The following is an 18,277-nucleotide window of genomic DNA, read 5'->3' as shown; positions in this document are numbered from 1 at the left end:
GACAAAACTTATCAGGCCTGCACAATCTTGCTTTTTGCTTATCTCTATTTCACACTCAAGCATGTAGTGTTCTTCAGCTTTCACAGGTCTATTGTTCCTGTACGTTGTGTATTTTAGGACATTTTGAATTAATTTGGTATGCTGGTCCCCACCACATCTGCTGAGCGGTTGTCCCGTGTATACACTATCCTTCCTGTGAAAATATTTGTTATATGTTTACTCTTAACCCAACCCAAATCTAGTCTCAAAGCGTGAGCCGTAGATAGATCGAAGGGGACAGTGCTATTTCACAGAAACATCAGTCCTTTGCTGCTTGTAGACATTTTAGATCCGGGGGTCACTGCTTCCAAGTCTCGTGGTTTACCTCACGCTCCATTTAGGTTTTCCGTCCCTGGCCTTTATACAACATTTCTTTATCCTTTTTGGAAATGTGATCAGGGTCGGACTGGACCATGCAATAGTTTCGGGGACCAATGAAAAAGTGTCCCACAGTTGCAAAAGGAAATTCATTCCTTTTGTGAAAGACTGCTTGAATTGTACTGAATCAGGATTTTTTAAACAAAATATTATGCACTTTTTGCAATGTAAAGAATATTTATTCAGCAACACTGGTGAAAACTACTAGCCACAGAGTGAAGTAACTCATCAAACTGGCAAACATTGGCCAAAGAAAGTGAGCAACTTTGACCAACAAAACTGGCCCACACTAGCATTTTGTGGTTTTGGTTCGAGCATTGCCCTATTGTCCTGTAGGCCAGTCCGAGCCCGAATGTGATCTCAAACCACAGTCCATAAGAAAGCATCTGATGCGATGCTTGCAGTGGTTACACAACATCTTTTCTCTGCTGAGTATGGTATGTTATTCTGATATTTGCAGACCACACCGTTCGCCACAAATGGCCTCGTGCTGCAAGAATTAGCTCTGAAAGGAGACCACCTTGGACTACCACTGGAAAGGGAGAATAGCCATTTTCCCAGATGTTTACAGAATCGCAAGTAGTTTAGGATTTTTCTGACATTTTTAGGCAGAGCATTCCACAGTCAGAAGCCAGAATATATAAGGATTGTCTTCCCACTCTTGTCTTCCCAAAAGTAAGGTGCTCCAGTGTTGGCACTACGTTACATCTGACAATATATTTGGCTAGTCGCTGCCTCAGAGCTTGGATCGAAACATGCCATGTGACGGTTACACAGACTTTGGAGCAAATGTGTTTCTCCACAGGCAGCCAATATAGGCTGGACAGCACCTGGGAGAAATTGTGTCTTTGTGGGGTTTAAGTCAACAAATGATGTGATGCATTTTTGAAACCTCACGACCTTCTCAAACTATAGTTTGACCTTCCAAAGTCAAGATCATTAGCATGTTCGATTTCGGGGCTGAGCCGTGCAATCACAGTTGACGCTCTATATAAGAATGTTACAAGCAGAAATAACTCCTTTTATGATTTTTAAGGGGTAGAACCCTGTTTTATCCACATGGATGTCTAAGGATTCCAACAGCTCTCCCTGGTTCTTTGCTATTACACTGCTTTGGGGACACAGAGCTAGTGCTGGAGGCAAGTAGCCCTCCATTGTTAGGATGGGGTCAGTGACGTATTTACAATAAGGCTGACTAGGCCGTGGCAAAGAGCAGCAGATTCCAATGGAGCAGCACTTTTTCATATGTATTATTATTATCTCATAACTACTTTTGACTGATGTACTTTAATTTTTGATGTCAATCATTTATATTCATTTTCGGATTCTGGTTATAAAAAAGGGCTTGCCAGATGTAATGCGTAACACTACATATGTCACACAACGTCAGGGCATGTGACGTTTTTTTAGACGCAGGGGGAACTCATGCAACGTCAGGGCATGGGACGTGCTTTTAGACGTAGCAGGACCTCATGCAACGTCAGGGCATGGGACGTTCTTTTAGACGCAGCGGGACCTCGCGCAATGTCACGGCATGTGACGTTCTATTAGACGCAGAGGGACACATGGGAGGGACCCCCTCGTGCGAGCTTGCTATGGGCCGAGGTGAGTGTGGACAGCATTTACGGCACGGGCTTCAGGCTGAAAAGAAAAGCGTCGGCACTGGCAGCGAGAGGAGAACACTTTCTTCCTCCTTGGCCCTGTGGCTATTGCTCGGCGCTGCCCTGGATTGGCCCCCATGGCTCCTGCATGAAAGTCTGCATTCGGCGCAAGGGCAATTAAGCATGCAGCACCCGAAGTGACCATAGAGAACGATTATCTATCCTCCCACTCCCCGAATCACTATAAAGAAAAGCGGCAGAGGCATTTCATACATAGAATTCGATTATTTTTTTAAAGGCCTTTTAAGATGGGAGTGAGTATGCCGCTGCTTACATGTCATTAAGGGGTGGACTGGGAACCAAAAGAGGCCCTGGAAATAATGTTTAAAGTGACCTCATATTACACATTTTCAGCAAGGCCAACCCTTTTCCTACGAGAACATTTGGAAATAAAATAGGTTACCACACAAAAGAGGCCTAAGGTGCAGAGGCCTACCTGTACATCTCCAAAGTTCCCTACAGGCCACTCCACTCCACTCCACCCTTGCATGTCATTGACTGATGATGCTAGGCTAGCTGTATAGTATTCTGTTTTTATTCCTGTGAATGCCTTTTAGCAGTTACAAGATGTTCCCTTAGACCACAGCTCCAGCACACTTCCTTCTCGCAATTGCAATTGCTGGGTGTACTTGCTCTGAACACGTGAATCACATGTCCTGCTGAACATGAGAGAGGGCAGAAGGATGTGCATGTCTCTTTCACATTTAGAGTGGGGCCTCATGTCAGGGGCAGTCTAACAGGTGATCTACTCTGCACAAACCACCAGTAGCCCTACCAGACTTCAATCCTTCGCTGCTTAACATGACCTAGGTCCAGGGAAAGCATTTGCAACTGAACATCTGATGGTCTAATGATAGCCTGCCCATCTACAATGTCAGAGTTATTTGTATTTTATTTATTTGTAAAGCGCAAAAAGCGCGGCCAAGCCCAGAGGCATCAAGGCGCTAATCGTACATGTTACAGGTTACATAAGCAGGTAACTCCAGTATTTACAAAAGTCTGGATCAAGTCACAAGTTACAGCAACTTACAACATCAATCACAGATTACATCCACGGAGGGAAACGGTGTCATGCCCCGTGCCGTCTTGCCTATGACTAATAGGAAGACTTGGAAATTACCCTGGCGCCTTGCGCAACAACATCACAGAATAAACTACGTCACCTAAAATATGAAGGGCACATAATGTTTTCCTCCACTCCCATTTCACATTTTATGCTTCTATGTTAGTCAATATTTAGACTGGGCTCCTTACCACCGTAGTGCCCGTACGGCGGCTGGCCTTATTGGGAAGAGTGGGAGGGGACATGGTTGTGGAAGTTAGGATGCGTGCTTCTCAAATGTGATAATGGTAAGCATGAGAGTAGGACTTAGGGAAGTACATCTCGGTATTGAGCAGAGTTTTATGGTGATGGCAATGTCTAGAATAGACCAAGCATGGCACTGGATGTAGTTAGATGGTGAGTGGTTGTGTCATGGATTTATGAGGTGCTCAAGCGAGACATAGTAGTCTTTAAAATCAGATGGACAAAAGGTGAAGGGGCAGAGAAAAGTAGGGGGACGCATGCATTTGGTTGGAGCATAAATACACCATTTGATGGGCCTCTGACCGATCGACAGAATCCCAGTATTTAATTTCAACCAGGAAGACACGTGTTCTGATAATCTCAAAAGGTAAAAGAAAGAATAAAATAGGATGGAATATGGGTGACGTACCCATAGAAACTACCACAAAGGTAATGTATTTGGGCATTCCATTAATGGCACAACCATTGATTGGCAGACTATTTGTTTTTCTTAAACAAAAAGCTGAGCCCTTAGCTAACTAATTGATGAAATGAGATCATAAATTTGGCCGCTTCTCGATCAAACCCGCAATTAACTTTTATGAGGGAAAGATAGTTCTTAAAATTATATATGGTATGGAGCTCCATTACAACGAATTGTCAACATTCTGGGAAATCCTGAAGGGCAGGTTGTGGAGGAAGACCATGGGGGAACCTCAAAATACCCTCATGGCTGCAATCAGGTTTGAACTTGGTTTGGCCTCGCTGCAGGCTTGGGTGGAATGGCAAATGATGACACTGTTTAGAAACATCATTGCGCCTTTGAAAAATACACTATACAAAGACCTGAGCAGGCTTTTTTCCACTGACATGATGGGATACTCCTCTTGTAAATATCTGATTACACTCAGGACATCTGCGATAAGTTGTTATTGGAGCTGGATACGGACAGATTTACCTTGATATCGAATCCTGATAAAGTTAAATCACTACTATATGAAAGGGACTGGATTATAACAACTGAGAAACTTCACACCTATCTCCGTCTCTCAGACATCTACAGTGGGACCATAAATATCATGGGGCTGCCTCCTTTTTTATGACTGCATTTCCGAACCGACACTATTGTAATTTATTGCTGAAATTACATTGTAACATCCTGCCGACGAGAGAGGTTCTCTATGGGAGGAAGATGGCAGACATGGTGAACCCATGGTGCCGTTATTGTGAGAAAACAAGAGAAACTGAATCAATGGAGCATTTGCTATTACCTTGCCCAGCATTGCAGGCAAGGAGATTGACTTATCTGGAGAAGTTTATAGAGTGGGGGACACAGAGGCATGTCAACTATATTTGGAGTAGACATATTAGCATTCAGAATATATCAGAAGGTTTGGCGGTAGCATACTTCATTAAATCCCTTAAAGACTCAATGGCCCGAGAACAGAAACAATCAATAGACCTTGGCCTCTTTATGAATCCTTCTCTGTCCTGATTATCACTGGTGATGGAGAAAAATAATGGGGGTTTCTAACTATTTTTAAATTTAAGTATACCGCCACAATAACAGATACAGTTTCTTAATGATTCCTTGATAGATGCCCTGTTGTAATAATATTTGATGTATCATACGATATTCTTTCATTAGCTACATTGTACTGTACTTTATTTAGAACATATTGTATGCTATTGCTGCTATGTTTTTAATAGGATTATAGTTTTTAAATCAATTTTTCTTTTTAATGCCAGATTACTGTGCTTTGTTTGGCATATGTTGTAAAACATGATATTGATCTTTGAAATTTAAAATGCTTAGTTTTGTCTGAGTTTTATATGAAGTGATTTTATATTCATATGTCTAAATTGATGTGCTACGTTGTAAAGGTTTTTTTGTAAACCATAAACAATTTGTTTTTTTAAATGTCAACCAGTTTTGACCTATCCACTTATAAAGTGTCTAAAACCAGGATGCGAAATTCGGGAGAGATAACTATATGCCTCTGAAATTCTGCTGCTGTTCTCGTCCGCATAGCCTTGCCTCACCGGTTGGATAAGTTAAAGCAAATTGGTATGACAATCATAAGATCCATTTAAGGCCTCTGCACTTACATGACTACTCCTCCAGGTGTTGACTAAATGAAGGACTCTACAATAGGCCACATGGAGCAATATTTGCTGACTCCCAATCTTCAAGCTTTTTAAAAGAATGGTTTGCCCGCATTTTCCATATTTTGTCTATTAACCCTAAGGCAGGTCACAATTGGAGCACTTTATATTCCCAGCAATCGTTAATGTCGCGCAAGCATGCGTCAAAGAGCACTGGATCAAGGGCCCCATTTCCATGTGGTAGGCCACCAAGCTCTTTCTTTCCTACAGATCGGACTCCTTTTAACAAGACAATTTTCCAGGCAATCATCCCCAAACCCATTTGACCAATTGTACTCCCATCCCAAAGCTGCTCCACTCCTGATTATGTCTTCTGTTAGGATCTGTCAGCAGTGACATTGAATTCGGTTGCTCACCTCCACTACTAAGCTACAGTAGATTTCCTAAGTAACCTAATCATTCTTCAACTGTCCAAAAGAAGCTCAATGTGTCCAGAGCACTGGTCCTCTCTATGCTGGACTACTGCAACTGCCTCGTCCACAATCCCCACCTTTACTCTCTATGCCCCCTTCAGTTAATCCAGAATAAGGCTGCAAGACGTATCCTTGGCCTTAAGCCCAGGGACCGAATATCTCCAGCCCTACGATCACTCCACTGGCTCCCGGAGGCTGCGAGGATCAAATGTAAGACCCTCTGCATCATCCACAAGGCTTTCTTGGGCCTGGGACCATGCTATCTCCAACTTTCTCTCCCTAAATACTTTCCTGCTAGAGCCCTCCACTCCTCTAACTCCAACTCTCTGCTGTTCAAATGCTTCTCCAATCAGAGAGTGAGGGGCAGGTCACTTTGGCTGGTGCCTCTCTTTGGAACAGTCTCCTTTCCTCTCTCAGACTTGAGCTGGACCTCCTTAAGTTCCAGAAACTTCTCAAAACTCTGCTTTTCTCCACCTCTTTCCCTCTTCCCATTCCCTGCTAATCACCCCACTGCCGCTGAGACTGGCATCCTGGACCTTCATGAATCTCACATGTTACCAGGCCCTGCCCAGTCGACAACAGCACCCTCTACTCCTCCCCCCCACACTGCCCTTGTGGGCCCCTTACCTGGCGGCTGTGCATCCCACCTTGGGATTCCTCCACTCTAGCACTTAGCCAACGACCTCGTCCCCTGGCTCTCGCCAGCACTTGCCCATACCTTGCTCCCTTGCCCCCTCCCTCCTTCCCCTATCTCCTGCACTTCTTTCGCAGCACTTGCACGTCCGAATGGCATAAGGCCTAGCAGGAGCACAAATGTTTATACACTGTTTTCTTTTGCCATTAATTTTTACTCCCCTGTACCCGCCCCACTTGGCCTTGTAGGGCCTAGGAACACCATTTGGTTGTATAGGCCCCTAACAAATGATCAGTAAATAAATAAATATAAAAAATCAGATCTGTCCATCATGAATTTTCTTCTGAGAACCCCACCCATGAAATCACCTATTTTATCTTCATTTCCACACCACGTTTGTCAGGCAGACTGGTTTATGAGTGCGGTCTCCATCCTGCCCCATTGGCGGATTTTGAACTCGGCCCACTCAATGCACAGGGCCACCCAGTTGTACTGCCTCCCTAAGGCAACAGTGGCAGCAAGATTCACATTGCTTGAGGTTTCTGTTCTGCACTTACTGTACTGTCGGGTTGGCTTAAAACCCCTCAAAGGACCATCACATTTGCTCTTGAATTGTTTTAGCCATCAGGAAATTCCTGATGACCTCTGGACATGTTTTGAGATTTCCATCTGCTCCTGCCAGCTGCAGGAAGAGCATTGCATAGACCATGAAAAGGCTTGCAGCACATTATTGATGCAGCCCAGTAATCACACAGGTAGCTCACCTGGGATGGTCAATGCTCACGTTAACCCCTTAAGTACCAAGGACGAGTATGCTCGTTATTTTTTGCATTGACTTGCATAATAGCCTGGCACTTAAAAGCAGCCCAGCTGGATTCTGTGTTCACAGCAGTAATAATTGCCTCTTCCTTCCGGAACTGCAGATGTTAATACTATTTACCATCAGGGACCGGCATCCCTACTTGCAGCCATATTTCCACAGGAGACTGAAACGTTTGCTTTGCCTTATGTTCTGGACTACAACTCCCATGACGCCTCACCATTGAGCAAGCTGTATGGGGCTGGTGGGAGTTGTAGTCCAAACATCTGTTCTTGATCACATCACGTTATGAAAAGTTTCCAACAGCTCCAATTTCATGTGGAGTTCTTTTATCCAGTCCTACTTTTTTTTTTTTAACAATGCCATTGTTCATGTGGGAATTTGTAACCAGCCTACACAATGATGTCAGTGACAAAGTTACAACTGAATAAATCTGATCCCAATAAATTGGAGTTGATGGAAAAATCTGGTTCAGGAAATCCATGTGTTAAGCAGTCATCAGATGTGGTACGGCGGGATCGTGCTAGGGGTGTGTTATTTGGAGAGTTTGAGCACTGAGAGTCTATACCGAACCTGAAATAATGTATGTATTTACACACAGCGTTTTGAAAGCTAAGCAGATGCCAGTGATACCAGTCAGAGTTGTTCAACCTTAGGGCTGTCTGCAAAAGCTCGGAACATCATGGCGCCTAAAGACCCAGAAGATCTAAATCTTGCACAGCCGCCCCCGCATTTAGAGTGAGTCATTACATCTGCTGCCCAAGACCCCGGAAGTCATTTGACTCTTGAGAGATTGGTCAGGGATACTTAGGGTGCTGACATCCCCCCCCCCCCCCCGCCACCCCCGAGAGCTGCATTAACATCCTAGAATATAGCCCATCTGGTCCCCCTGGCATACCAACCTTGGGCTTTGCGGGACGTTTTCAGGGCCATGTGGATTTCCAGCCCACCCACCTTCAAGGCTATGCATGCCACCCAGCGCCTTCCCACCTTTTTGGGCACAGAGGCAGCCACTGCACTCATTGCAACCAGTCATTGAATCTGCTCATAGGGCATTGTGAACAGTGAGTGCCTACTGAAGAGTGAAGCGCTGCTGCCTGCGTGTGCTCTGCGGATTGACTGATGCGCTTATGAGTAATGTGCTTATGGTGTGTTTATGGCGTCCAGGCCCAGAGACTCAGGATCACATAGTAGCTCGGCAGTAATACCGAATTTCACACTTGGGAGAGCAATCAAGAAATAAAATAGTTGGGAGTTAAGTGCACAAGTGATTTTCATATTCCTGTGTGTTATATAATGGTTTTGTAGAAACAAGGTTCGATTTTGCGTTCCCCGTAATTTGATAGCAGGGTCCCATTATGTTTACACTGTAACATAAGCGGGCGCCTGGCACCAAAGGTTGGCCCTTTGCACTGCGGGGTGCAAATGCAAAGGGCAAAAGGCGACGTACAATTGTCTATGCTGCCTTTTGACCTTCACATTTGCACTCCGCAGAGAAAAACGAGTGAACTATTAATTTTGAGCGCCGCTTGTGATGCTAGTGTAAACCCACATTTATTTGGGTTTGCTATGTGACCAGGGGCTGTGAGTGTTTCAGGTTTAAATGTGGCGGGCAAACCTCTTGCTGTTTAGGGACTTGCTGAGCGAGGGACGCGCTGATACCAATGTGTGCTCCACCCGCAGGTGGAGGGTTGGTGTATGTGAGGTGATTCCACTTCAGCACAGACTAGAGCTCCCCTGCAGAGGTGGGTGTTGGAAGATTCCCCCTGGGAATAACCCATGGAGAGAGAGAGAGAGCACAAAAGAAGAGTCTCGAGGGTAGCCGGCAGGGCCAGTCAGGCGCTCCGCGTCAGAGGGATCTCATCCGAGGCCTTCCAGGCTCCAGGCCCGTCTTGTCCTCTCCCCTACCCAGGGTCGAGAGGGTGTGTTTGGGTCGTAGACCTGAGGGTTTAAGCAGGCTGGTGCTGCCTCAGTACAGGCACCTCTCCGAGTGACAGAGCCCTCGGTTCTTCTTCCGTTTCCGTGCTGGTGCCTCATGGTGAGAGAGAGCTTAGCGAGTTCCTTCCCCGGCCGGGTCGCAGCAGCCAGGTAGGATGGGAAAAGTCCCATTGGGAGGAGCGGGGTATTTCTACCATGTGGTTGCTATATTTCCACAAGATGGCATTCACAGACAGGCGGGCCGGTGTATTTTAGCCTGTTTTGCCTGTTTTACGGGAGACGGGGCACATGGTGGTTAATCGCCTCAGTGAAATGTAACAGAGGTTAAAACCCCAGCATCAAGTAAATAGTGTCACAAATCCACTCGCCCCCCGGGGTTACATGAGTTGGTATAAGTCCACCGTAGACCCAGTGCAAGAGAGTGTGAGAGAGCGGTCTTGGGCCCGGTGTTGGTGTCTTCCCCCTCCCCAAAAGCCTTCCACGAGTGCTCGCCCGTGGCCCAGTTGGTCCTCGGGTTTAGTTTATTTGGTTTCCCCCACCAAGGGGCCGGCCTCCCTTCCTCCCTCCGCCGAAGGGAAGGCTTGCTGGGCATTGTCCCCTCACAGTTCAAAGTCTGACAGAACCAAGTGGGTGCCTCATCTGTGTGGGGTTGAGCTTGCCTGCGTAGTCCGTCCCTATTGTTGGGAAGGGAAGGCATGGTGGCACCAAGGGGCAAATTACCTGAGGAAAGACAACGCTAGAGCCTGAAGGTGCCTAGCCCTGGGTTTACTAGGGCGGCCTGACAGGCTGGGCGCCATCTCTCTTCCGACCGCACATGTTATTGTCTAGGAGTTTCGGTGGGGGGCATGGTATGTTCTGTGGGTGACGGACCAAACGACATTGGACCAGGAGTCAGTGGTGGTTACGGAAACCGTGCTTAGCGGTCTGTTGCGGATGACTATAGAACTAAGGCTAAAATGCCTAGTAGTAGAGGGCATCTACCGTTGGTTCAGGGATGCAGATGTTGCCACTGGTCACTAACAGATGGATACGGGCTCCTACTCACAAGCCACACTGGGTGAAAGAACTTGTCCCATGTGACCTCATTGATGTGATTTAATTATTTGTTTACCAACTGTGAAACAACTTGTCCCATGTGACCTCATTGATGTGATTTAATTATTTATTTACCAACCGTGAAGGAACTTGTCCCAGGAGACCCCATTGGTGTTATTTAATTATTTATTTATAAACTGTGAAGATACTTGTCCAAGGTGACCCCATTGATGTTATTTAATTAGGTATTTACCAACTGTGAAATAACTTGTCCCATGTGACCTCATTAATGTTATTTAATTATTTATTTACCAACCGTGATAGAACTTGTCCCAGGTGACCCAATTGAATGCTATGCAGTTATTTATTTGCCTAATGTATTGCACATACTCTTTTTTTTTTTAAACTTTCTTTATTGGTTTTCAACAGATTAACAGACCACCAACATTTCAAGTACTATAAATATGCCACACGTCCAAAACTTCCCCAACACCACCCCCCGCCTCCCTCCCCCACCTCCAAAGTCCAGGTCAACACCCCCGTCCTATTCCAAACCAGTTTAGAGGCCGGGGCTGGCCGATCCTTCTGAGGGGTCGTCCACCGCTCTGGGGTGGAGTAATGGCACTGTCAGCGACACCCAGCAGTGTAGTTCCGCACTGGAGTCTAGCCTCTGTTCGTGGATTGCGGTTTCCCATGCTCCGGTCTCGGCAACTATCCACTTTGTGAGGTCGTCCCACCATTGCGCTTCAATCGGGCCTATGGGGCTCTTCCAACCCATGGCTATGCGTCTTTTCGCCATGATATAAATTAAGTCTCTAAGTCTGTTTAGGGGCTTGTTCTTGCGGTCACTGCTGTACCTACCCAGGATGCATGCCGCAGGGTCGTGCACCTCTAGTACAATATCTGCTTTTGCCACCCTTTCCCGTACTTGCGTCCAAAAGGTGCCTATCACTGGGCAACCCCAGAACATATGAGTCATTCCCGCCCTCTGCTCATTGCATTTAGGGCATAGCTGGATAGCGGCGCCCTTGAAACTCGATATGGTTTCGGGAGTAAGGTAGGCCCTGTTGGTGATGTATAGTTGGATGAGTTGTAAGCGGGCGTTTCTGGAGATTTTCTTGTGGTAGAGGGTGACTCTTTCCCATTCCTTATCGTTGAATTCCAGGCCTAGTTCGTGTTCCCACTTTCCTCTGCTTCTGAGCTCATTTCCGGTCGTGCCTAACATTAAGGCTTCGTAGAGCCGCGAGGTTTCGTGGCCCCCTTCGGCGGTGTTTAGCATTGTTTCTATGATCTCGTTGTCCGTAGCAAGGGTGGCCGCCGTAGGCCATCTATCCTTCAGAGCCTGGATCACTGCTCTATGGAGCAGGAATTGTCCTGCTGGTAGCTCCGTGGTCTCGCTGAGGTCGGAGAAAGTTAGGATTTCCTGATCCTGAACCAGGTCTCCAAGGGTGGCCACCCCGCAGGGCTCCCATTGTGCACGCGTTTCCAGACGGCCCCATGGGAGATGGGCAATGAGTGCAGCTATGGGAATCTGTGGGGAATATGGGTCTGGGGACCCCAATGTCCTGCAAGCCCTTCGCCAGAGCCGGGTTCCGAGCTTCGCCAGGTATGGGTACTGCCCTGGGGTTCCCTCCTTGACCCAAAGTAGGTCTCTGAGTAAGAGGCCGGTCAGGGCTGGTTGGAGAAGTCTGGTATCTGTAGTGATCTCATCGGCCATCCATCGCATCACGTGTCTTAGCTCGCATGCTAGGTAGTACAGTTCGAAGTTTGGGACTTTCAATCCTCCCCTTTCGTAGGGTCTTTGGAGTGTCTCCAGCGCCACCCTGTGCCTGCGCCCCTGCCAGAGGAACTGCCTACATAACTTATTAATGTCACTGAAGAAGGAGGGGGGATGTTGAAGGGAACATTGGTGAAATTGTGTAGTAGGCGGGGAAGTGCAACCATCTTGAGGAGACCCGCTCTCCCAGCCATGGAAAGTGGAAGCTTCCCCGAGAAGTCCATGGATTTTGCTAGGGTGTCTTTAGCTCTGATCGTATTGAGGATGTGTTCCGTGTGAGGGTTACGGTGTATAGTGATTCCCAGGTATCTAAAGGAGGTCACCTGCCATTGGAGATCTAAGGGGGGCAGGGATCTGAAGTCTTCTCTGTATAGTGCAGCTAACGGGTAGAGGCAGGACTTGTCTTTGTTGATCCGGATTCCCGTGTGTTTGTGGAAGCATTCTAGGGTTTCGAGAATGTAGGGCAAGAGGTGTTCGGGGTTATGTAAGTATAACAGGGTATCATCAGCGTACATGGAGACAAGGTGGGTTATCCCGTCAATCTCAATGCCCCCATCCCCGTATTCCTGTCTAAGGTATGCGGCCACAGGTTCGTTGGCAATGATGTATAGCATCGGGGAGAGTGGGCATCCCTGACGGGTGCCCCTGTGGAGGGACCACGAATCAGAGTATGTCTTGTTGGTCCTCACCCTGGCAGAAGGATTGGTGTAAACCAATTTGGACCATTTCAGGAAGACTGGTCCTATTCCCATTTTTACCATGGTGGCGTAAAGCCACTCCCACCGCACTGAGTCGAAGGCTTTGGTGGCGTTTAGAGACGCAACTGCATATTTCTGGGGCCTCAGTTCCGTGCTGTATATAAGGTGGTGCAACCTCCGCAGGTTCTCGGTTATGGAGCGCCCGGGCACATAGCCCGTTTGATCCTGATGGATTAAGTGAACGTCAACGTTCAACATGGAAAGGGGCCATGCTCATAAGCTTCATTAAACACATGGGCCAGCAGAGGGGCTAGAGTCTCCACATAAGTCTTGTAGAACTCTCCGGGGCGGCCATCAGTACCTGGGGCTTTTCCAGATGGAAGGGATCTAATGATTACCTTTACTTCGTCAGGGGTGATAGGTTCGTCTAGCGTCTCAGCCATCTGTGAGTCCAATTTAGGCAGCTATACACTGATGTTAAGTGTTGAATTAATCACAAGGAGCTGGGTTAACCTTGGCTGGTTTTATAAAGAAAGCTGTCAGGTTTGCCAAACGAAATAAGGCTTTGACTGATCATTTGACCAGGTATCCACAAATTACTGCCAGCCTCCTGGGAAGCTCGCACACACAGAGGTCTGCCATAAACCCTCTTCTAGGGGCCTTAAATCTCCCTCCCTCTGGTTTTGCGTTCACACATGTGTGTGGTGAGGTGTAAGTATCCCATGCTAAGAACTCCTACAGGTTTCTGCTCATCCCGTCTTTCATAAACACAGGGAGAAACACCTTAGGAGGGAGGAGGGGATGTGGGTGGAACCCCTATTCCAAAAAAAAGTTAATTTGCCAAAAATGAAATTGACAAAAATGAGCACTCACAACTGTTTCTACTAAACCACATAGAACCACATGTGTTTGTGTGGTTCATACAAATGTGTGTGCATGATATATGATATGATATAAGTCATTTATAATGCGCCTGTACACAAGTGTTTCTAGGTGCGACAAGACAAGGGAGGGAAGACGGAGGGAGGACAAGACAAACCATCTTGCTAGGCCTTGTGTCATTCAGATCGTGCAAGTTGCGAGAACGAGAAGTGCAAGGTGAAAGGAAGGGGGGGTGCAAGGCAGAGGGGAGGGGAAAACATGGCAGCAATGTTCTGGGTAAGTGCAGCCAGGGCAGCACAGCTCTGGGTAGCGCAAGGAGAACAAGGTACTGTAGGGATACTGTTACAGCCCCTAAGTGCGTGGTTGGCCCGGAGGCAGTGCAAGAGTGACTGATCAAGAAAGAGGCTGGTACCCAGTGAGACTCTGAGGGCAGCCAAGCAACCAGTCGATGCAGCAGACAGGCAGGTCAGGCAGGCCAGCAGGGGAGGGAGAATGGCTTCACGGGGCAGAGTAGGATCTGCCTGGCTTAGCTTTTTAAGACTGAGATGAAGATTTCAATAAAATCATGACCGAGGAATGGACTGAGAGCACAAACCCATCTGGAATATCCTACCTGGCTCCACTGAGCAGCAGCCACAGGGGCATCATATGCACCCACTTCAATGCAGGTGGAACATGACATGGCAACCTGAAGGTGAGGGGCTCTTAAAGGTATACCAATCCCTTTTACATCCATCTTCTGTGAGCCACTAGACCTGTGGCATGGCTTCATGTTGGAGGGAGAGATGAGGCAAAAGCTGCAAGAACCGCAAACTCCTCCTGGGCTATAATCTCTTCTTTACGGCAGCACACATTCTCCAATGGAACAAATTAGATACCCTGGCAACGTAGCATGGACACAGGAAGGCAAAGGGGAAAGGTCGGCACGGTACACCTATCATGGATTCATTCCTATCCCAACATGGGTGCAGGGGGGACTGGCTGGCCTATAGGGAACTCTGGAAATGTCCCAGTAGGCCTATGCACTCTGGGCCCCTTTTGTGTGGTAACCTCTTTTACTCCACATTTTCTCATAGGAAAAGGCTTGGGCCTGCAGAAAATGTGTAATTTGGGGCCACTTTGAAAACTATTTCCAAGGCCTCTTTTGGTTCCCAGTCCACCCCTGCATGGGTGGCGAGGATTTTATTGGCAGTGTGAGTGGAAGAGCAGACACCAAGGGCCTCATTACGACCCTGGCGGAAATCGCGGTGCAAAATGCACCATGGAGCACGGCGGAAAGCTGCCGATAGCGCCATGGGGGTTGGTGGATTTACCGCCCCATTCCGACCTTGGCGGGGCGGTAAATCCCCATTCCCCATTTTACCCTTCCCCATTCCCATTTTTGCCCCATAGGGTATAATGGGAGTGGGGAAGGCGTTAATTACGCCACCGTAAAATACGGTGGCGTAATTAACAACAAGGTCCCGTAGCGCCATGGATTTCTCCGCCCGGAAAAACCAGGCGGAAAACGCTCCATGGCGCTACGGGAACTCGTAGTAGGGCGGACGGGTCCGCCGCGAATAACGCTGGCGTAAACCCACTCCGCCAGGGTCGTAATGAGGCCCCAAGTATGACATAAGGTCATGCGGTGATAATATCACTTGCTTAGTAGCAAGAACCTGTCAGAACCAGCATGAATGGTGTCAATAGTGAGCCAATCGCAAGCTCCGGTGTAGATTTCACTGATCAATACTCTTTTTCAGCCAATACGTTGCTTCGGTGCATTGCGACTGCAGCCCACACTCATCCCCATTGTTTACACCCCAGACCAAGGTCTTAAAAGAAGAACAACTCCACTTAATATGTGTACACATGTGCGTTTCTTTTGTTGTCAGTGATTATTTACCAACATAACTTCCCAAAGCAAGATGGCGTCATTCTGTCCTCAGGGGCTGCATCGCTGGAAATGTACTGCAATAGTTGTGGGTTTGCTAATGCTTAGAAGAACATTGCACTGGCATTATGACTCTCGCCCCATACACATATTTGGATAAAGCGAGCTGAGGAATCTCTCATTTTGTGCTGCGACTCTGGGACTAAGACTTGACACTTGCGCACGGCCAGTCTCCTGAATGATGACTTTTGAGAAATAACCTCGCAAATCTGCTCCGGATAATTTAACTGGCAGTCAACGCGCACGCTCCAGTGGTTCAATCAAAAAGCTTCTAGCTTTCAGCCTTGCCCTTTTTGTTCCAAATCTACATCTCCAATCAACTTTTGAGGAGTTATTTTTATATGTTCCATTTTTGTTAAAACACAAACACATGTGCTAGCTCCACATAGAACCGCAGTGCAGACACTGAATACCATCAGGATGCCGCATTCAGCTGGTCAGAGTGGGTTATGTCAACAAGGCCAAGTGCTGCTGTTGATGAGGCAGGTCCGTGTGCCAATGAAAACACAAAATAATGATGTCAGTTCCCCCAAGTAGTGACCGGCTTCATTACAAGGTGGCAAGATAAACACCGCCTACCCAGCATCGCCCAACGGAGCTGCATTTACAGCACTGGGACTCCTTCAATTAATGCCAAAAGGGTTGTGAACTTTTGAGAAATCCTATGTTGCATTCCTCCGCCTGACCCATGGACCTCTTCCATCCATGGAAAGCAGAGCAAGATGGGATGATCAACCATCTACACAAACCTTCTTGGGTGCCCAGGTTAACAACTACTGGAATGTACAAAAAAAACCGAAGCAGAAAATACAGAATTTTTGTGTTCGAATTTTTCGACTTTTTAGAAAATTAATAGATGGGGAGTGGGGTGAGGTGATATATCAGGGTAGGGGGAATGTTGGGGGTGGGGGCAGCAGGGGGTGTCCCCCTGCCTTTCAAGTCAAAAATTCGAATACCAATACCAAAAATTCGGCATTTTCTGCCTCAGTAATTTCTATTCGATCTTTTCATAGACAACCACTGTAAGTACCACAATGTGACACCAGAAAGGATGAAGGCACTTGTGGTCATTACAGCAGCCCTGTGTTCATCCCGCGGTGTCATGCTCAGCGCCCGTGCAGAAGCACCCTGTCATGTGAGGCACAGATATTCTAAATCCTGCAGAATCAGAGGATTTGCCAGGATTGTGCCCAGTTGTACCTTCAAAAACCAGGTGCAATCCTTCAGAAGCAATGTCAGGCTGGGAGCAGTGAGGGTTGCTATGTTTCCCGCCATTGGTGATCTTCACCTTACCCAGTTGTGCCCATGACATCACCATGGGTTCACTGCATGAATCCTATGTTTCCGAACACTGATCCGCCTCTTCCTTGTGTGAGGAGGGATGAGAATAGCAGGAAATGACCACCACGGACCAAGCACGCGATCGCTTGACTCTTCCCTGCAGCCATGCCAAGGACATCAGAATGAGCAATAGGGGCATGTTACGGGTGTGCGGGTAACCTTAAACCATGCGTATTTTATCAAAACTGCCTGTTTTAGAACACAACATATTACAGACCTTATTAGCAAATACTGCCAGGCTATTCCTATGGAAGGCCACTGGTGGCAAATACCTCTGTATTTCAAGGTACAAAATCTGCCAATTGTTCCTAATACCCTAGAATTGGTGCTAAAAATGGTTGTCGGCAGAATGTTTTCTAAAAGTTGTTTTCCTGGTCAGAAGGGTGAACAGGTTTTCTATATGGTGTGAGATCACGAGTTGGGCGGTAGCCCTTAAATGCAGCAGTAACGGCTCAAAGCTGGGGGTAATCATGCCAAACATTTTTTGGCGCAATTAACACCAGCGGTATTATCACGCAGTAATTGCACCGAAAATGACCCATTGTTTGTTTGTTTGTTTGTTTGTTTATTTGTAGTGCGTGCCGGACCCAGAGATTTCAGGGAACAGTTAAAAGAGGACTTGCAGCTTAGTTGCAAAGGTTAGCAAAGGGTAAGGACAGGTTACCTTTGTGTTACAGAATGAAGGTAAGCAGCACAGTTATCAAGGCATGTGAATGTAGACATCAAAACATATTTTACAGAGATATGCATATTTAACAATACAATAAAAATACAATGCAGACGGTCATGGTTAGGTTAGTATGGTAGATAGAAAGTGGGTTTACAGATCTTTCTCTATGAGCTATTTAATAGTATGCTTTCTGAATTCGGTAAATGTTTGGTCAGATCTGAGTGTGTGCGGCAGGGAGTTCCACAATTGAGCTGCCCTGACAGGGAAGCTAGATCCTCCAATGGTGGACAGTTTGAATCTTGGCACTTGAAGACAGTTGGGGTTGGCTATTCTGAGCGGTCTGATAGAGGTTTTTCTGATGAATCGTTCTGATAAGTACCGGGGGGCTTTGTTGTTAAAGCATTTGTGGATGAGGGAGGCAGATTTGAGATAGATTTTTTCTTGGGTGGAGAGCCATTTATGTTTCCTTCTTATTTCGGAGATGTGTACTCTTCTAATGATGCTTAGCGCAGCCCTGAGAGCATTATTTTGTAGCACTTGTATTCTATTAATGGTTTGTTTGCTCCTATGTAGAGAGTGTTACAATAATCAAGTTTTGATACGATGA

The 18,277-nt window shown here is 46.9% G+C and overlaps 1 protein-coding gene across 1 annotated transcript in view; it reads right to left on the bottom strand.

Annotated features, from left to right (window-relative positions):
- The window catches only part of RIPOR3 (RIPOR family member 3), an 898,683-nt gene that overhangs the window by 346,281 nt on the left and 534,125 nt on the right, over positions 1-18,277 (bottom strand). The window lies entirely within an intron of this gene.

This window comes from Ambystoma mexicanum, chromosome 3p, assembly GCF_040938575.1.
Source record: "Ambystoma mexicanum isolate Mex_15411 chromosome 3p, UKY_AmexF1_1, whole genome shotgun sequence".
NCBI classification, from domain to species: domain Eukaryota; kingdom Metazoa; phylum Chordata; class Amphibia; order Caudata; family Ambystomatidae; genus Ambystoma; species Ambystoma mexicanum.
The sequence above is the reverse complement of the archived record's forward strand: the minus strand, read 5'-3'. Positions and strand labels throughout refer to the sequence as shown.